At 41.4% G+C, this 21837-nt stretch overlaps 1 protein-coding gene across 11 annotated transcripts in view; it reads right to left on the minus strand.

Moving 5' to 3' along the window:
* CTNND2 (catenin delta 2) overlaps positions 1-21837 on the minus strand; it is a 931128-nt gene that overhangs the window by 82319 nt on the left and 826972 nt on the right. The window lies entirely within an intron of this gene.

A 21837-nucleotide genomic window follows, 5' to 3' on the forward strand; every position in this document is an offset into this window, starting at 1 on the left:
CTGAAGTCTGGAGCTGGGTATGCTGGGGCATGTGCTGTCTGAGGCAGCCAGTGCTGTGGAGGTTGGCTGTGATTGGGGGTACGGGGCTAGGTGGTCTTTGGCTCAGGTAGGGAGGAGCAAGAGACAGAGAGAATGAGCTGCTACTGGCCTACACCCTAGGTCCTTGTGGATGGCGGGTACTGCCACAAGCCACAGGCAGGGTTGGCTCATGGTGGGATGTCTGTGTGTGCTGAGGACACAGGAGGTCAACCTGCAATAAAGTTGGGCTTGAGCTGATTTCCTGGCTGCAGAACAAAATCTCATGGTCACGGCACACATGGTAGTGCAGGTTCTCAGATACACTCACTCAGGAGTACTGAATTCCAACATGAGTAATTACAACATGCAGTGACCTGGATCATGGAGATGGGGCGGTGTGTCTCCTACCATCAGGCTTTTGCTAAGTACATGCTTGAATAAAAATTAGATGTTTAAACAATGACTTATTTCTGAGAACAAATCTTTCACATTTCAATACTATTAGTGAATCTTTCTCAAACGGAGAATCTAAATAAATGTCTGGCCTTGAGTCACAATATGCAGTGATGCCTTGAACACAGAATCACTTAGTTAATGTTCATTGACTGATTATCTTGGATTTCTGCTAATCAGGAAATATTGAAAAATGAGATGTAGAAAACAAATGGAAATGAATCTGGGAAAACGTTTTAGTGTTTAGTATATATTAAAACCTGATGTGATGCATATAGCTCTTTTCAAAATAATGACATATTTGCCGCTCCAATTTGCTAGTGTATTTTTAAAATTATTATTTTATTGTTAAAATTTTTAGAAACAGGGGTCTCACTGTCTTTCCCAGGCTGGCCTACGACTCCTGGGCTCAAGCGATCCTCCTGCCTTAGCCTCCCGAGCAGCTGGGATTTTAGGCATGTGTTATTGTGCCCAGCTTGCTTAAGTATTTTAAATTCATGGGTTCATTGCACAATCTTAATAGCACTTGACTTGAGTTTTAAAGGTCCTAGGAACTTTTGTAAGTAGTAATTTAGAGCTCAGTGAGAAGCAGCTTCATATGAGTGGAAAGGGCAGTGCCACTCATAAGAGGAAATGGCTGAACGAGCTAGGGCTGACAGTGCAATGCAGATACGTGATGCTCAGCCTGCGCTGTGTATCAGAATCCTCTGGAGGGCTTCTGGAGATAGAGAGAAGCTCAGGCCACATGCCAGAGACTCAGATTCAGGAGGCTTCAGGTCTGGTCAGGGCCAGTGTCACTCTTCATGTCTGATGATTTCACATTGAGTAACTTTCATTCAGTCATTTGTGTGTGGAATCCAGTCTTGTGCCACACTGGTGTGAGATCCATCTATCATCACTATCATTGTCCCTTGATCTGCACTATAGAAAAATCACATGCTTTCACCAAAATCTCTCCTCCAGCTTAGGTCTCCAAGTATAGGACAACTATCTCAAGGTCAACATTCTGGGTTGTCAAAACCAGAAAATGGTTTCATCGATAAAGTAAGTAGGAAACAAGAGAAAACAGGAACTTTAATGAGGAGTATATTCATCTAATGGGGTGGGTTGTTGATATGGTTTGGCTGTGTCCCCTCTCAAATCTCATCTTGAATTGTAACTCCCACGATTCCTACATGTTGTTGGAGGGACCCAGTGGGAAGTAATTGATCATGGGGGCAGGTTTTTCTTGTGCTGTTCTCACGACAGTGAATAAGTCTCATGAGATCTGATCATTTTAAAAAGAGGAAGAATTCCCTGCACAAACTCTCTTTTTGCCTGCTTCCATCCACGTAAGATGTGACTTGCTCCTCCTTGTCTTCCATCATGACTGTCAGGCCTCCCCAGCCATGTGGAGCTGTAAATCCAATAAACCTCTTTCTTTTGTAAATTGCCCAGTCTTAGGTATGTCTTTATCAGCAGTGAGAAAATGGACCAGCAGGGTAGGGTGCTACTGAAAAGATACCTGAAAATGTGGAATGACTTTGGAACTGGGTAACAAGTAGAGGTTGGAACAATTTGGAGGCTCAGAATAAGACAGAAAAATGTGGGAAAGTTTGGAACTTCCTAGAGACTTGTTGAATGTTTTTGCCCACAGTAATGACAGTGATAGGGACAATAAAGTCCAGGCTGAGGTGGTCTCAGATGGAAATGAGGAACTTGTTGGGAACTAGAGTAAAGGTAACTCTTGTTATATTTTAGAAAAGAGACTGGCAGAATTTTGCCCCTGCCCTAGAGATTTGTGGAACTTTGAACTTAAGAGAGATGATTTAAGGTATCTGGTGGAACAAATTTCTAAGCAGCAAAGTATTCAAAAGGTGTTCAAGGCTTTTGGTTTTATAAGAGAAACAGAGCATAACGTTTGGAAAACTTGTAGTCTGACAATGTAATAGAAAATAAAATTCTATTTTCTGGGGAGAAATTCAAGCCAGTTGCAGAAATTTGCATACGTAATGAGGAGCCAAATGTTAATCCCCAAGACAATGGGGAAAATGTCTCCAGGGCATGTCAGAGGTCTTCATAGCAGCCCCTCCCACCACAGGCCTGGAGGCCTAGGAGGAAAGAGTGATTTCCTGGACTGGGTCCAGGGTCCTCATGCTTTGTACAGCCTAGGGACTTGGTGTCCTGCATCCCAGCTGCCCCAGCCATGGCTGAAAGGGGCCAGTGGAGAGCACAGGCCACGGCTTCAGAGGGTGCAAGCCCCAAGTCTTGGCAGCTCTCATGTGCCAAGTCTCAGTTGAGACTGCGGGTGCACAGAAGTCAAGAATTGAGGTTTGGGAACCTCTGCCTAGATTTCAGAAGATGCATGGAAATACCTGGATGCCCAGGCAGAAGTTTGCTGTAAGGACAGGGTCCTCATGGAGAACCTCTGCTCGGGCAGTGTGAAGGGAAATATGGGATGGGAGCCCCACACAGAATCCCTACTGGGGCACCACCTAGTGGAGCTGTGAGAAGAGGGCTATCACTCTCCAGACCCCAGAATGGTAGCTCCACTGACAGCTTGCATCGTGAAGCTGGAAAAGTCACAGACACTCAATACTAGCCCATGAAGGCAGCTGGGAGGGAGACTATCCCCTGCAAAGCCACAGGGGTGAAGCTGCCCGACACTATGGAAACCTACCTCTCACATCAGCATGACCCGGATGTGAGACATGGAATCAAAGCAGGTCATTTTGGAGCTTTAAGATTTGACTTCCACGCTGGATTTCAGACTTGCATGGGCCCTGTAGCCCCTTTGTTTTGGCCAATTTCTCCCATTTGGAATGGCTGTATTTACCCAATACCTCTATCCTATTGTATCTAGGAAGTAACTTGCTTGCTTTTGATTTTACAGGCTCATAGGCAGAAGGGACTTGTCTTGTTTCAGATGAGACTTTGGACTGTGGACTTTTGAGTTAATGCTGAAATGAGTTAAGACTTTTGGGGACTGTTGGGAAGGCATGACTAGTTTTGAAATGTGAGGATATGATTGTTTTGAAATGTGAGGATATAAGATTTAGGAGGGGCTAGTCACAGAATGATATGGTTTGGCTGTGTCCACACCCAAATCTCATGTTGAATTGTAACTCCCACAATTCCCACGTGTTGTGGGAGGAACCTGCTGGGAGGTAATTGAATCATGAGGGCAGGTCTTTCTTGTGCTGTTCTCACAACAGTGAATAAGTCTCACGAGATCTGATGGTTTTAAAAGGAGGAGTTCCCCTGCACAAACTCTCTCTCTTTGCCTGCTGCCATCCACATAAGATATGACTTGCTCCTCCTTGCTTTCCACCATGATTGTGAGTCCTCCCCTGCCATGTGGTACTGTAAGTCCAATAAACCTCTTTCTTTTCTAAATTACCCAGTCTCAGGTATGTCTTTATCAGCAGCGTGAAAATGAACTAATACAGTCTTATAGAGTATCCGTACTACAGAGCTGGGTTTTAGCTACAAGCACACAAGCATCATGAATCTGTTGGAAATTTGAAGGCAGAATCACCATGATTTCCCACTTCATGTCAGTCACAGAAATTTCTGAAAATAGTTTGGAACAAAAATCACATTGTTTATAAAAACTCCTGTGGCATACAGAGCTACAAATAAGATTAAAAAAATCATTCACCTACCGCCAACTAAGATTCTCATGAATGAAAAAAAGTATTCAATTTATAAGAAAAAGTATCACAGAAACTCTTTTTGAAGTACGTGTGTGTATATATATATAGATATACCCATACGCATGAATATATACATTCACACCATATTTATATATAAAATGGTAATTTTGTTGAGCCTTATCTAGGATTTTGAAGAAAAAGGAAGAAGTAAAATATTTTTTTCCTGCAAAATAAGGAGAGCTTGACTACAAGGTGTCTAATGGTCCTCTATCGATTAGATTTATATCTTCCGGGAGCATTTGCCTCCCTGCAGGCTATTCTCACTTCTAAATGTTCGACAGAGTCTCCTGCCAAGCCATGCACACAGCTGAAAAATGGAAGATAAGTTCACAACGACAGTATTTGCAGGGATGGCTCAAGGGGTGGGAGCTACCCCCACTGCATTTATAAAGGTACTAGCAAAGAAGCATTTCCATTCATTTTCATTATAATATATTCCATGGATAAATAACTTGGCACTGCACATATGGGCCCCTAAAACAATTTCCTCCACATGGAAAACTGATCAAGACAGAATGTCTAGGTACGTGGTCCTGTGCACAGGGATTCATCAAGTCCCAGAAGCCATATAGTAAAGGATGACTACAAACACACACCCACAAATTACTTGACAAATAAAAATTTCAGCAGTAAAATGTGACCATCCAGAATAATGAGCCTAAAGAGATGAAAGTAAGACAAATAATACCCAACATGAGAGTCTAGACTAGTGAATGGAAATTCAGACTTCTCATCAGTCTCAACTGATTGGCCCTCTCCTCACGTCCCATATTTTTTCTTGGGTTGGATAAATAGCCAAGATGCCTCAACAGCAGTGGCATGAATAAATCTGTTTAAGTTTTGTTCTTAAACAAGTAAGAGGAACTTAAAATGGCTTCATACGATGGCCTACAGTCAACCTAAAATAATCTGAACATGTGTGGTCTTATAATTTTCAGTATCATCCACACAAAGAAACAACATTACCTCTTGTCTTCTTTATTCCAAAGTAAAAATGAAGACAATTACGTAAGAAATCTGTCTTTGGTTAATAAATCAGGAAATGCTTGTCTACCTGTGGATAGGCATTTTATTTTAAGATGAGACTTCCTGTAGATGTTTCCATACTTAGAGAATTAACATAACTGGACCATGACTTTACCTTTTTTTTTTTTTCTTTTTTACCCTGATGACACACAGATTAATATCTCAGTCCTGAGCTCAAAATGAAATCGTTGGCTTTCTACTTGGCATCTCCCCTTTCATGTCTCACGGGTATTTCAAACTTTCAGTCCAAAATCAAAGTTGTGATCTACCATCCCCTCCCCTCCTCTGTCTTTTTTCCCACTTACGGCATTTTGTATTTCATCCATCAGCAAACCCTGCTGGTTCCACCTTCAAAATACTTTTTCCATCCCTGTGCTACAGCTCTGGTCCTGGACGGCATGATCTCTTTCCCAGACTCCTGAATCCAAGCCCTCACTGCTCTTCCATCTTGCCTACTGTCTAGTGTTCAACCAGCAGCCAGAGAGGACTTTTAGTGATATTCATCTGATCATGCTTTCACGAGCCAAAACTCTCAGAGAAAAATCCAAATTCCTTATCTAGACTGAAAGGCATCCCACACTCACCATCAGTATCTCTGACATTTCCCTGCCTCCTTTACCAGCTACGACAACATTGACCTTGTTCCTATTTTTGCCACCTGCCAACTTCTCTCCTGCACCAGGGGTTTTGCTCTTGCTGCTCCCTTGCCCAGATGGTGTAAGGTCTGGCTCCCGTTTGTCTCTTAGGATTTACCTCTTCATAGACTTCTTTCCTGACCATTCCATTCAACATTCCCTTCCTCTTGTCACTCTCTAAACCCTTACCCTATTTCATTCATGTCTGAAGTGGAAAGTAGATATTCTTTTTTTTTTTAGACAAACTTTTGCTCTTGTCACCTAGACTGGAGTACAGTGGTACAATCTCGGCTCACTGCAACCTCCTCCTCCTGGGTTCAAGCAATAGTCCTGCCTCAGCCTCTGGAGTAGCTGGGACTATGGGCACCTGCTACTACACCTGTCTAATTTTTGTATTTTTAGTAGAGATGGGGTTTCACCATGTTGGGCAGGCTGCTCTCAAACTCCTGACCTCAGGTGATCTGCCTGCCTCCGCCTCCCAAAGAGCTGGGATTACAGGAGTGAGCCACTGTGCAGGGTCTGTTTGCTTATTTTTGAGACTGTTTTCACCACTAGGCTGTAAGCTCTGCAAAGCAGAAACTTTGATGTACTGTGACTGGTACATAGTAGGCACTCAATAAATATTGGTCAAATGAATGAATGAGGAGATAAATCAATTCCACATCTTGGAAGTTGGTATACAAGGATAAAATTACACTAAACCCTTGAAATATCCAACTATGTATTACCATATCTTGGCAACTGTATTAAACAATCACATTAGACTTTTATGGTATGAAAAATGAATTGTGGCATTTCTAGTTTGAAAGCTGGACTTCTTTATATTTAATTAGTCCCTGGGAATTTTTAAATACTGTACTCATTGTCCCAATAATGATAATCTATATGAAAATAAGAAATTATGATCTAGCATAAAATTCTTACTGTAGTCTTAATTAGCTTAAAACGCAACCCCTAAATCTTGCCTGGTGGCTCACACCACACAGTTGGCTGCTTTTCTCTTTGTGTAAGCTCCCTCTGGGGAACTGCAGCTCAAAAATGGCATTTGTGGAAATGACTTGGGAAAGCCAGAGCTAATTCATCAGAGAAGCACATTCTTCTAATGTTAACCCTTGACTATGTGGGAACAACGCCAAGGTCATAGCTATAGTTCCACTGGGGGCAGGCTCCCCTGGGGCAGACTCCAAAAGGATCCCTGTGTGCCCTGGTGGCCGCAAAAAGGCTTGCCAAGGGGATGCAGGGTTTGGGGTTTTAAGGGAATCCATTTTCAGATTCTCGACTTCCTTATGCACTCTGAACAAAACTGATCTGCCTGAAAAACGTGCTTGCATGTTCTTTCACAGGTTCCCTTCTCTTGTTTAACGACACCAGGTCAATTTTCTCCCTGCTGCAGATTGGCAAACATTCTCTGAGATGAAGCCAAGGGTATTGCTTAATGCCAGTGTCTGGGTTGAGGAGGAACAACCATGATGACGGACAGTTCATCGTTTTCTTCAATGAGGCAGTTTCTAGTTCTTTACCTTCCACAAGATTGAAGGAAGACTGAATGAAGTTGACAGTTAATAGATCATTAAAAATAACTTGATGATGGATCCCAATGAGATTTTTAAACACCAATGCATAAGAAGTTCAAAGAATCAAGTAGCATTACTATAAGGAAAGACTGTCTATTCTCTTTACCTTACATATATGAGCAATGTTTCTCAGTATTTAAATCTATAAAAAACAAACAAAAAAAGAGAATAAAATGAGACTGAATCTTGTTCAATCAAGCAGTAAGTAATATTATTTTTAAATACATGAATGGATTGGGAAAAAAGGCTCATCCATCTGGTGACTACATTTCCAATACAATTTTACATTTTATATTGAATAATTTCAATCAAGATAAATGACATATTATTTTGATCAATTTTATTCTGCTAATAACTACAGTAATAATCTATAAGAAAGTTTTAATTTAAAGCCCAATACTGTAAGAAATATTTAAAATATATCTTAATTTGTATAAATTTTGTTAGCAAAGAGAATAAGAGAATAAGCAATAAGAGACTTTAAAGCGTAAAATACATTAATCAGGGTAAAACTTTTGGGGGATGTACAAAGCTTGTATGTTTAAGGAGGAAAAGGAATGATGTAGAGTTTCTAATGTTGATAAATAATCTGCTCACATATTGCTGAAGAACATGACGTTGGGTACTAAACCACTGTGGTATCCAGATTTTTAAAGACATATTTAAAAGATGGATGTGTCAGTTTTATTTTTAAAATGCCACCTGGGAAACTAAACTATACTTTTGGCAACAATTTAAATCTAAAAACGTGAGGGGATTGGGGTTAACAAGGAAAAATAAATCGCACACCCCTACTCTTAAACATTCTGTTAATGATTTGCAATCATTGATTCTACCAATAAACTGACATAGGCATCCTCCAGCCTGTGTGTGGTCAGGCCACGCTGGGGAAGCATAGGGATCCTCCATAAGAACAGGGCATCTTCTCTCAAGGAGATTACCAGGGTGGGTCATCCAGACCCAGGAGATGCCAGCAACAGGTAGGATGACTTCAGAACTTCAGGGAACTTGGGGGTGGGGAGGGTTGGAAGAAATGGGGTCCTCTTAGGCATTTATAGGAAGGTCAAGATGAAGGCAAGGTGCGTTCCCTTGCATTTCTTTCCATTTCTTTTCTCCAAGTAAAGATACCAGCTTGTTTCAGCCAATTGTGGGGCTATTTTTATGCACATATTTAAGCTCCTTCTTTTCTGTGTTTAAAATAAGGAATCCCACATGCCTTGGAATTTAGAAAGAAAACTAGGCAGAGACTAGCATCTAGTGACCGGATAACTGAGCAGAGACTAGATAACAATCGTATAGACTGTGAAAAGTCCTGAATCTGGAGACTTCATAACCAATCAGAGGCTGATTCTATCCGGGAGGAAGAACAGGGCTCAGAGAGGAAGGATGAGAAGAGAGGAGTCTGCAGAAGATGTGCCTTCGAGATAGACAATATTCCACGTGCTCCCTCCCCTCCTTCTCCGGTAACTGTCCCCACTCTTCACATGCAGCAAGGGTCACTTAGGATTGCTCATCTATTCTGCAGAAAACAAAACTAGAGTTGGCCTACAGCTGTTTAAACCCCTACCCCATGCCTGGGTCTACCAGTTCTGTCAGCTCTACCATCTAATCTCATCCCTTTCTCTCTTGCCAGAGCAAAAAGGAGATACAGTTATTTTTCCTAAAAGTTCATCAGAATGCTTAAAGGAAAGTCATAAAGTAAACAAATGTATAGGAAAGTCTGCATACCGGTCAATCACGCTGTTGCCATCTAGACCTATTCCTCGTCTAATTAAGACCAACTGGGATTTTAGGCAGTGGTGGCTTGTTTTTTCTGCACCCAGTTCAAGCTGGTTGCTCAGCTTCCTTCAAGTCACCTAGCAGCCCGTGGGTTACAGATTAACTAGTTGGAGGGGTGGTTGTGGTTGTTCTTGTTACTGCTAGTTATTGTCTAGGCTGCAGTTTTCCTGCATTTCATTTTTATTTCAAACATTTCTACATCTTCCATTCCATCTCTGCCTTGAGCTCACGAGGGATGGAGATGGCCTTTGGAGACAACTGAGAAGCTAAAATTCAGGTTTACTAGAATTCCCACCTTAAGCCAAGCTGGGAGGATGATAGAACCTGATTCAGTCACCTGGGCCTTTCCCACGGGTGCCTAATAACTGTGGATGCAGTCATGATTACAAGTATGAGGTCACTCACCTATTTAAGATAGTTCTTTGCAAATTGTACTTAGTTATGGAATGCTCAGTATTGTTTGTTGCTCATGGAACTTTACCTCTTGATCCAGTAGCACAGTCACACACAGGTGTATAATTTAAATATTTATCCTGAGGAGCCCTGATACTTTGTCATTCAAATTTTTTTAGTGAATGCTAGTCCTCTGCCTAACAGAAAGAAGCTCACTGCATAATTCCTCTACTTTCCCCTATGAAGATGCTTTAGAAAAAAACACTTCCCTTTCTTCAACAAACATCCTTGCCAATATTCATCACCCACTCTATCTCTTTTTATCTGTTACCTCTTCCCTCTGAGGACTAAGCTCTGATTTTTTTTTTTATCTTGCCCAAATTCCTATCTAAGGGGTTTGGGGAGTCACGCCCTACAAACCATACATTCTCATCAGATGGGTTTATTTAGCTCTATATATCGTGATTTACTTTCCAATTTGACTCTGGCGTAACATTATGTGACAAAGAAGAAAGTCAAAATATTTTACCCCAAAACATGTTTCTTTGCCATATTTTGAAATGGTCCTGCAGAGCTGTCCTTTGTGAGGGAAAATTTGCATCTGTAAAGAATCTCTGCTAACATAACTAGACTTTTTATTGCAGGCCCTCCCAATCCTGAAGAGATTAACTGAGAGTCTAGCACCTTTTAAAGGTCTGAATAGGAAACATTTGTCATCTATTGTCTCTAAGGGCAGCCATTATAAGACTTCAAAGGAATCTTGGTCTCCACAATCTTTTACCTTCTTTTATTTATTTATTTTTAGATGAGGTCTCACTCTGTCACCAGGCTGCAGTGCAGTGGCGCCATCTTGGCTCACTGGAACCTCCGCCTCCTGGGTTCAAGAGATTGTCCTGCCTCTGCCTTCCAAGTAGCTGGGACTACAGATGCACGCCACCATGCCCAGATAATTTTTGTATTTTCAGTAGAGACGGGGTTCCACCATGTTGGCCAGGCTGATCTCAATCTCTTGACCTCATCATCCACCCACTTTGGCCTCCCAAAGTGCTGGGATTATAGGTGTGTGCCACCGCGCCCGGCCTTTCATAATCTTTTATCTTAACCTGAACATTTCCTTTCTATTGATCCCAGGTCTTTATACAAACTCAATCAATTGTCAACCAGAAAATGTTCAAATTTACCTACAGCCCCCCTCACTCCCTCCTCCTCCCCCTTGCCCCCCCCCCCCCCCCCGGCTTGCCCCGCCTCACCACCTCTGCACTTTGAGCTGTTCCACCTTTCTGGACCAAACCAATGTATGTGATTGATGTCTCATGCCTCTCTGAACTGTATAAAACCAAGTGCACCCTGACAACTTTGGGCACATATTCTGAAGACCTCCTGAGGGCTGTGTCATGGGCCATGGTCACTCATATTTGGCTCAGAATAAATCTCTTCAAATATTCTACCGAGTTTGACTCTTTTTGTAGACACCTCCAAGACCAACCAACAGTGAGACTGAGTGAGAGTGAAATACAATTGCAATAGTATTCTGATGGGTTAAGCAAGCTGTCACAGAAGGCGGCGATGCTAATGCTGGGATGTGGTCTCAGCTCAATTAAGGAATATTCAGAGCAGGCCACAGAATTTCTCCTTGAGTCTCCCACTGCCTATGTTTCCTTAGTTCAGCAGATTAGCAATCTGACCAAAAAGCAAGACCAAAGGTTTGATCTTCAAGGGGACTGATTAGCTCCTCCCAGTACCCGATGCAGCCATATACCAACCCCCGAGTCACCGTGCACACAACACATGCTGTCAGTCAGGGCCTGGGGAAGGGACAAGAGGGAAGAGCTTATGAAAAATCCTGTTGCCATGATTCAAAAGCAATTCAAAGCAAGCACTGCCTCACATCCCCTCTATATATCAAAGAGAACACATTTTAAAAATCATCCAGGTATTGGTATAAGGTAGAGGAGAGTACAAGCAGAGAATAGCGTTGAAGAAGTGAGATGTAGCTTTAATTCGAGAAAAGTAGTTCACCAAAATGCAGTGGTAATACTCTAGCATTCTTGGAGAATGGTCAAGGCAGGGTTATAGCTCTAAGTATTAATTTACATATTTTCTGTTTATTTTTCTTCTCCTTTGCTTGCTCACTGAAATGCTGAAGAAATTCTTTTCTTACTCAACCCACAACTAAACAGAGACACAGCTTCAAAGAAACTATGGGCCAAAGTGCAAGAGGGAATATCTGGATGCTGCCTGAAGGACTGGGAAAAGGCAGTGGGGGGACGTCGGGGGGTGAGGGGGAAGCAGCACCTCCAACCCTGTGGTCTAGCCAGCTTGGTCACATGTAGGCATCCTGAATGGTGTGGAATTTACACACCTTGAGTAGGGCAGGAAACCCTGCCCCCACTGAAGAATTGAGAGCGTCCCTGGAGGCTTCCCAGACCCCTATACAATTGTCAATGTTATATTTGCATTTTACTGTTTTCAAGGAGCTCTTTAAACCCATCCTCTTGATTAAATTGGTCTTCAAACATAAGGGGCTTTATTAAGTGGAAAGGTAGAGTCTTTTGCTGAACTGAAGTGTGTGTCGTGAAAGATTATATTAAAATAATACCCACTTGATATTCCTACTCTCTCTATATACAGTATTTGCAACAATTTAAGCTGCGTTTTCACTCTAGGGATCAATGACATTAGTGGCAATGTTGGCTGAAGTTGGCTATTCCATTAGCAGCAACTGTCTATTACACAAATAATATCAAGAGGAAGTTTGGGTCAGCAATTTCTGGAACAAATTTTTTGTCTTCTCTAATGAGAGAATGGAATATCTCAGAGGAAAAATACTCTTAGGTTTAAACTTTAATAATTATAAAATATTTCAAAACTGGAAGAAGACAGTTTTTCAAAAGATTAGCAGGCAATTTTTATTTATGGTGGGTTTCACAGAATCAAATCAGTGGTTCTCAACCTCAGCTATACTTCAGCATCCCTCAGGGAGCCTCAAAACAAGTACTCATATCTAGGCGGCTCTGGGTCAGGCTCAGGTGATTCCAGTGTGCATCCAACTTTAAGAATGGTGGTCTTTAAAAAGGACTTTTTGTCTGCTTCAGTTTGCATAGTAAAAATAAAGCATGTAGTTCTGTTTTTATAAGTTTGTGGTAGTGGTGTGTTCAAGTTAGGGAAGAACAGTGAGGGTAAGTAGGTCTCAGTTATAAAAGATGCTCTGGTATAGGTTATAATGGCAAACTGATTTAAATTACTTAGGAAATCTATGTATGACAATAAAAAATTTGGTTTATAAAACCACAATATTATGACTGCGACCTATTATGCATTCCAACATAACTTAATAAGACTCTGCTAGATGACAGAACAGATCCGTTCTGGGGGTTATAGTAGCAAAGAAGGAAGACGCTGTCTGTGTTCCCACAGAGCTCATATTCTAGCAGAACAGTAACTCTGCAACGAGTATCTTCATCACAACATTAACACAATGCTAGGCATAGTGGGGCTTTCAAAAGAAGCACAAAAAGTAAAAGTAAAAATTGAGAAAGGTATTGTTTTTATTCCTAAAGAGTGACCAGGTTAGATGAGAAGATGACACTACTCACGTGAGTCACCGTGAACTTACATGAGTGTTGTACACAGCATTCCTTAAATCCCTTAAGCGCCAAACTTGGGGGGTATACAGATTAACACAAAAAAGTGTAAATAGGGCAAAAATAAATAAATCCAGAGTACTCACAGAAGCTTGTAAAAAGGGTAGGGCCTGAATTTGTCTTGGAAGATGGGTTAGGAGTAGATAGGAAAGGAGGTGAAAGAGCCATCAGGGTGGGGAAATGGCTGCCGTGAGCCATCTAAGTGAGTTAGAATGAAAATGTTATCAGTAGGGACAGAGGAGAGAGTGTCCAATTGGAAAGGAGGCTGTGAACTCAGAAATGGTGCATATTGAGGATAGATAGAGACAGTGGATGTAAAATTATACAAAGCCTGAAAAATACAGGTAGTGCAATGATCCAAAAAGCTGGCAGCTGAGCTTCACAGCAGAGAGGGAAAAAAAGGAGAGAGAGAGAGAGAAACAGAGAGAGAGAGAGAGAGAGAGAGAGAGAGAAACAGAGAAAGAGATCTTATATGGCTCAGAAAACTGAAAACTGGGCAATAGTATACAGAGTACAGAGAAATCTTTGGAATCTATAGGTGCTCACCTTCTGAGCCTAATTGCAGATTAAATACTGATCATGCTCTTGAAACATTTGAACTCAGTGGTAAACTGAATTTAACTGAAGCTATAACTGGGCTGAGTTTAATTAAAGCCCAGACATAGTTAAAGCATGCATTAGATTGACTCAGCCCTCTACCTTAGCAAACCCATGGATGAAATGAGGTGCTTTTTAGGAGGAAGGAATTACCGACTTCAGTCTATTCAAATCTTTCAACATAAAACATCTGGCATACAATAACAAATCACAAGACTTGCAAAGAAGTAAGACAATATGACCAAAAATTAAGAGAAACTAAATTTATCATAGGCAAATCCGCAATAATATAGATGTTAGAATATGTAGATAAGGACTTTATCTGTGATATATTTGTTAAATTATCTAGTGAGATAATGGACAACATGCATGAAAAAAATTAGTTAAATTCAGCAGAGAAATGGAAACTATAAGAAATAACCAAATCGAAATTCTAGAATTGGAAAATACAGTATCAGACAGGAAGGATTTATATAATGGCCATTATAAAGGATTGAAAATAGCACATGGAAGGACCAGTGAGTTTAAAGATAGATTACTACAAATTATCAAAACTAAAGCACAAAGTGAAAAAGAAGAATAAAAAATCTTAAGCTGAGGCTATAAGACCTAGCTGCAGGATAGTATCATGTAGTGTAATATACATGTAATTGAATTCCCAGAAAGACAGGGAAGTGAGATAGGGGTAGAGGAAATATGAGAATCAATAATGACCAAGTATCTTAAAAGCAGGTAGTATAAAAACACATACTCAGGAAACAACAGTGACAACTGACTTCTCATCAAAAGCAATGGAAACCGTAAGACAATAGAATAATATCTTTGAAGTGCTGAAAAAAAAATATTCTCAGAATTCTACTAAGCAGAGATATCCTTTGTGGATGGAGGCAACTAAAGACATTTTCAAAATGACACAAAGCTGAGAGAATTTATCTTCAGCAGACCTGCACTATAAAAAGTGCTGAACGGGTTTCTTCAGGCAGAAGGGAAATTGTATCAGATTTATACAAGTTTATCCTGGATTGCAGGAAGAAATGAAGAGGACCTGAAATAAAATGGAGGAGAGGTCTTAGATATAGTGTGTGTATGGAGAGGGAAAAGGAGGAGTGCGCAGGGGAGGGGAAGGAGGAGGAAGGGAAGGGAGGGGAGAGGGGAAGGGGAGAGGACAAAATGACACAGGACACAGCAGGACACAGCAGTGACATAAAGTGGAGAAGACACAGGCAAAGAGGGGAGAAAAATGGAGAAGGAAAAGAGTAGGACGAACACTAGGAAAGTTTTATCCTAGGAACCAAAATACGTGAATATGCCAAATGCTGCTGGAAGGTTCCAGCAAGTTTGGAAGAGAGACATACCTAATGCACTAAGAAGCACAAAGACTCTTGGGGGCCCCAATAAAAATTTTTATTAAGAAAAAAATCTGGGCTGGGCACAGTGGCTCACACCTGTAATCCCAGCACTTTGGGAGGTTGAGGCAGGCAGATGGCTTAAGGTTGGGAGTTCAAGACCAGTCTGCCAGCATGGCAACACCTTGTCTCTACTATGAATATGAAAATTAGCCGGGCATGGTGGCCCAGATACCCAAGTGGCTGAGGTATGAGAATCGTTTGAATCCCGGAGGCTGACGTTACAGTGAGCTGAGATTGCATTACTGTACTCCTGACTGACAGAGCTTAAGTGACAGAGTGAGACCCTGTCTCAAAAAATTTTTTCTAAAAAAAGAAAAAAAATGGAGGCAGCAGAGTTCATTTTGTGTCATTCACATCAGGAAACACTGACTAGTCTGTAATTGGAGTACCTTGCAAAGATAAGTGTGGCAGCAGTGATGTGGGAGGGGGGAGTGCAGACTGGGTAAGAAGGGACGGAGGGCAGGAACCCCCATAGGGTGCTATGCATGTGTCCTAGGCTTGCCATGCTATGGGCTGAAACTGAAAAGTAAAATACAGTGGGGCAGTAAAGAGAACTCAAGAAACTCCTTGGCAAAGTATCAATAGGAGACAATACTTGGTTTACTCACTTGGGATAAAGAAAAGGAAGAAAAGAAGACAATAAAAGTTTCTGTTCATTTCTATCACTGGGACAAGAAGGCGAAGTACAAAGTGGGGTTTGTGTTCGGATCTGAGGAAGAAAGGAGATGGTGACTTGAAAATTAAACTTGCTGAGTTTCTGACATTTGAAGAGGAATAAGGTCACTCACATAGACACTGGGGGTATTAGTCTGTGGAGTTAATAGTCAATTAAAATGTAATACCACCAGCTTCTATTCCATCACTATAACTTTCCTTTCTGACCAATAAATTAGACCAATAAATTGAGACTGTTCAAGTCTCAAGGTGAGGACCACAGGGATTTGTATCTTTTGATCTGTCTTGAGCTTTGAATAACCTCTAATGTTAATGTTGCAATATTAGTGAGTTTTAATTAAAAGTAACATATTGCACATTAACACATACATGCATCAGCCCAGGCTATACTGCCTCCAGTTCAGTTGCCTCTATCAAATGAAAAGAAAGATACACTTTGGAAGTGAAGGCTATTATATGCTTAGGAAATAAACCACCTATGCTTCAAATCCATTCATTTTACCTGACATTGCTTAAATACATTACAATACAAGAAATTGAATAGGAAAATTTTGTTTTAAGTTAAAAAAACCAAGTTTCCCAAATGGACACTACATTGTTATGAACTTTCTGGTTATGAGAGAAACAATGTCTGAATTTCAGCTAATTTTCTTGAATGAACTTTCAGGACATTTTCATGAGGAGCTGTTGGGAATTGCTTGATTCTCTCACTCAATGTCCCTTTGACTGGAGTCTGGCAGGATGAACAACATGAGCTTTTTTCTTCTTCAGGCAATCGGTTTGGGAGCAGAATCTGTGCCTACTGCTTGTGCCAGGTCACAGACCAGCATCCCTCATCCGGCCTCAGGCTGCCCAGACATTGGCGGGGCTGCATCTCCAGGCTTCTGTCTCCTTCCTGGTTCCCTGGTGTATGCCCGGGGGGCTTGCGGTGCCCTTCCTGCTAGACTGGTGTCCCCTCCCTGCTGTCTGCCTCCTTCTCTTCTGCCTTATGTGCCCCCCAGGGCAGCACCACTGGCCCATCTGATTGATGGCACCAGCCTGGAGCCTTCCTTTTAGCTGAAACCCAATTACAGCCGTCCTTGTCTGCTCCGTAATTTTTTGAGATCCAGTATAATAAATATAATCAAACATCAGCCAGGATGGGTTAAAGAGGATTCATCTTTAAACTTTTAAACTCTTTTCTAATCCATTACTTTTTAGTATTCAAGAGTAAAAATAATAATTTCTTTCCACCTGATTGAGACTTTGTTTTCAACAAGGAGAGAAGATAGCAGTCCACACATAGAAGGGAATTCAATGTAAAAACATTATCCTGTGAAAGTCTCTTTTCTATTTTTATATTCTCAAGATTTGGTTGTGGTATTTGAGGAGAGCCATTTCATTTCTCATGCATCCTGTTCTCTAAAGCTTTTCTTCGGAAACTGTTTGGCCAGGCATAACATGAATACCTAAACAGTCCAGATAAAGTTCGGTCAGCTCTCCCCCTCTTGCTCTCTTTCTTTGAGATCTCTAAGCCTTTGGGCAGAAGTCCTGAATTTGAATAAACTGGAAATGTTTCAATTTTGCCTTTTTTTCCCACATGGAGTATATCCAAGGGACAACATTAATTCTTATTTAATAAAATAATTATTGGCTCTTCAATTTATTTACAAGTTCTCTTTTAAGGAATTCTTATCTTCCAGACCCAGCTGCCAAAATTCCCCAACAGGTGTCCCAAGTTAATTAACAAAGAACCCATGGCTTCACCGAAAAGGGAGGCAGGCTTCGTGAAATTAGGTTCTGGGGTTTAGGAGATGGGAGCTGCAACAGGCACCCAATCTGAAGATACAACGTTCGAGCCAAGGTACAGAGCTTGCCTTCTGCCTAAAATGTGGCTTGTGAAATCAAGTTATTAAAACAGTCCAGCAGAGAGAGCTCCAACAAATCACCTTGCCTAAGAAATCAGGTTTCTTTTAAAAATACTAATTGAAATTGCAAGTGTTCTAATTAAAACGGCATCTGTCTGGGTCTGAAGAAACATGTTTCAAAAAGCAGAGAAGATGTGTCTCTAAAATTTCCTCATATCTACTTAATAAAGTGAACTTACATATTTCCAGTACTAAAAACAGCATGTTGCCTTCCTGGGTTGCACTGGCGTTTCCACAGCCTTGTATCTTTCCCTGGATGGAGGTGGGATTCGTCCAGGCTCAAGAACGCAAGTAAAGAAGGTGCCTATGGTGATCAGTGACCCTCAAGAGTCTGTTCCCCTGAATGGAGCGCCCATATCCCAGAGCATTTTGTCACGTGCCAGCCATTAGCATGAGATGCAAAATAATAAAACACACGGGTAACTATTTTAAGTGATAGGAGTCTAAATGTTTCTTAGAGCTCTCTGTTTTTCAGTTCTGCCAGCAGACAATGGGGGTGCAATGCGATACTCTGAGCACGGAGAGAATACTGACTCGGGTGCATTTCAATCCTAGATTGCGGAATTTAGACCGACTTTGAGGAATGATGTCCTGAGTATCATTTGTAAGCATTTGTCATGGAAGTGGAGACATGGCTGTCGGGATCTGTTCATTCCCCAGCTCATGCTCTGGTCATCGAGGGTTTGGTTAACAAGGTATCTCAAAGCTTCGATGAAGAGCAGTGTTTCCAAGTTTAGAATTCCCAGGTTCCGTTGCGAGATGAGTAAATAAAAGAAAATCTTTATAAAGCTTTATATGTAACATTCAGGACAGTATTGATATAAGGAAGATTTTCCCTGTTCTCCCCACCCCTCACTCCAGTTCTCCAAAGGAAAAAACATTTCTCACTAAGTGAAGACCTGGCATGGAGGAAGGAGTATTGTAATTCTATGGGTATCACCATTTTCTTTATTCTATCTTTATTTTCACTCAAAGACAGACCATTTTTATATTGTCCTTTAAATATCACCAGGAATCTTTGTCCGGAAACAGTCTTTACAATGTGCAGATCAAATCTTTCATTTGAATATTTAAAACATTTTGGCAAGTAAAGGAAGCTTGAAAGGATGGCCCTAATTCCCCCTGCCTACTCCTGACCTCCTTAACCCCCAGAATGAACGAAAAGGATGAGCTAAAGACCTATGTGGGGAAAGGAATAGCAATGATTTTTACTACTTAAAAAATAATAAATTCCCAGGCAAGAAACTACCCTTATTTTGTTCCTCATTTCATTCCCGTGGGAAATCATGAGTTGTGTACTGCTCGCTACACATGGGGGCGCTGTGTAGCTCCCTTCCTTTTCATCTCGCCTGTGTTTGGGAAGCAGCAGATTCCCCCTAGGAAATGGTCCTATCCTGACTCCAGAGAAAGTCAGATCCTGTCTTGTGCTCCTTTTGAGGTTGGAATGGGGAGAGAGGACATTGCCTGGACAGAAGCTCAGCTAGTTGGTAAAGTGAAAAGAAAGCCCAATGTGAAAAGTGGATTACAGAATAGGAACATATGGGGGCGTGAGTCAAAGGAAGATTCTTACACATCCTCCCCAGTGTGGTGAAGCAGCTATCCCAATGGGAGCAGAATGTAGGGAAACAGTCCTGCAAAGCACAGAAGGATGAGGCCAAAGGATGATGGCAAACTGGGAAAGGGCCAGGCTCATGACACAGAGGATAGGCCCTTCTCTTCAGCCTCAGGAGGGTGCTGGGAGGATGCTCGCAGCATCCCAGCCCTGGCTCGCCTGCTGGAAACTGTGGCAAGCCGCCACCACCAGGGCAGCCAGGGGAAGGGCTGTGCGAGCTCTGCCAGTACCCGCAGGGATGCAGTGGCCCCGCCAACACAAAGCTTTGGCAGTGATTGAATCGCACACAGAAAGCATTACTATTTCCTTCCCAATCTCAAGCCTCTTCCACAGTGGCAGCAGAATGAGTTTGATTAGAGTCTGGATTTGAGACAGCATCTAAGCTGTATTTCTTTCCTCTGTTCCCTGGACACCGTAGAAAGAGACAGACACAGACATCCCCCTACCCCTTCCTCTATTTGGATTCCCCAGACCTCCTCCAGATCTGCTCTTTGAATAAATACACTGTGTTATTTATCCACCAGTTAATTCATTCATCAACTACATACTGAGCGCTTGTTATGAGCATAGCAAAGTGCTAGACACTCTCAGACATAAAATAAATACATCACCTGATGCCTGCTTATTGTTTCCTTTGGGGAAGACATGCATACACAAAAAAACATAAGACACAATGTGAGGATAAATTTCACACAATGGAAATCCAAAATAAGCGAGAAGGTTTCTTATCAAATAGTTGCTGCCTGCTTCATCTCTGGGTGCAGGGAGCAGCCTTTATCAGGAAAGGCCACTGCAAGGTGGGCTTTGAATGGTGACGGCAGGTAGTAAATGCAGGCTCATGTATGCTTTAAGTGTTTGGTTTCTTTGAGTTTGTTTGTTGGCAGAGAGGATGGGATTTGCCTAAAATAAATGTCTGTCATCTACATCAGGAACTGTCCACGTGCTGAAATGGGTGGCATTTTGCTAAACTTTTTGTTGAAGCAATACAATATTGTTTGCTCTTTTCACTGAAGCTAATTATTACCATTCCTTTTTTAAACCTTCCATACTCAGAAGGATAATTAACATTTTTTGAAGGTTGCAAAGAAATGTATGGATGTGCATTAACCTCGGCTACTATTCCATGCCAGTAGGAAGAACACAAAGATCTATCTATAGCATACTTATCGCTGGTTCCCAGAGACAGACACGTAACTGTGGAAATAGCCCAAATAGAAAGCCAAGGGAGAGGAAAAGCGTGTTACATTCTGCTAGTGCTACTGTATGATTCTCATTAGACCTCATGGGATAGCGTGATTATTGTTCAATAGCCTATTTAGAGTTTCCCTGATAATGAAGTCTAAGAAAGATGAACAATTCCTTAGTTGCGACTGTGGTAGCCTGTCTCCCCCAACCTCTAACTAAAAGAATGATCTAAGAAGAATTCTATTTTAAACTGAAAATCCAGAACCAATGATGGAAAAAAACTGGATTCTTTCTGAAATCCTGAATGTCTGCATGCATCTAGTAAATTTATGGAGAAAACAAACTGCCTGTTTAATTCTTGGCTTTTTAAATAGAAAACCCCTTTTTTTAAAGTTAATGTTTTATTTAATTTCCTTAATGTTTTGCTGACTTGGAGGTCATTTTAAGATGATGACCAGGCAGGAAATATTTGCTTCAGTCATTTTTTTTCCAGCAAATATTTATTAAGTCCCTACTATGGATTGGACATTGTTCTAGGCACATGAGATATGCCAGCAAAGAAATAAGAGAACTCTCTGCTCTTAACAGGCTTACCTTACAGTGGGGAAAGATGGAAAAAAAAAAAAACCAAGATGGAAAAAAAAAACATTAGATATTAGAAGGTAATTGGGGCTGTGGAGAAAATTAAGCAGGGAAAGGAGCTGAGGGTAAGATTTTAAATATGGTGGCCAGAAAAGCTTCTCTGGGAAAGACATGAATGAAGTGAGGACTGAGCTGCATGAACGCCAAGAGAAAGAAAGAGACTCCAGGCAAAGGAAGCAGCAAGTTTAAATTCCCTGAGGCAGGATCTCAGAGCATGTAATACAGGAATCACAGTCAACCAGTGACCGCAGAAAATTTACTGATTTTAAGAGGACTAGGTGGGGTTGGAGAGGTCATAGGGAGCTTCCACACCTGCCCTGCAAAGACTTGATTTTACACTGAGATGAGGAGGGTTTGGTGTGGAGGAGTAACATGCTCTGACTAAGGTTTCAACAGGATGACTCTGGTTGCCACTGCAATAGGAGACCATCTAAGGTGAAGGAAGCATAGGGAGACTAGGTAAGGGGGGGCACAGGAATAAGCCACGTGAGAGATGATGGGAGTTTTGGACCAGAGAGAAAGCAATGAAGATGAAGAGAAGTGTCGGAGTCTGGGAAAACTCAGAAGGACAACCAGATGTGTTGACAGATTAG

The sequence above is a fragment of the Macaca fascicularis genome, chromosome 6 (assembly GCF_037993035.2).
Source record: "Macaca fascicularis isolate 582-1 chromosome 6, T2T-MFA8v1.1".
NCBI lineage: Eukaryota > Metazoa > Chordata > Mammalia > Primates > Cercopithecidae > Macaca > Macaca fascicularis.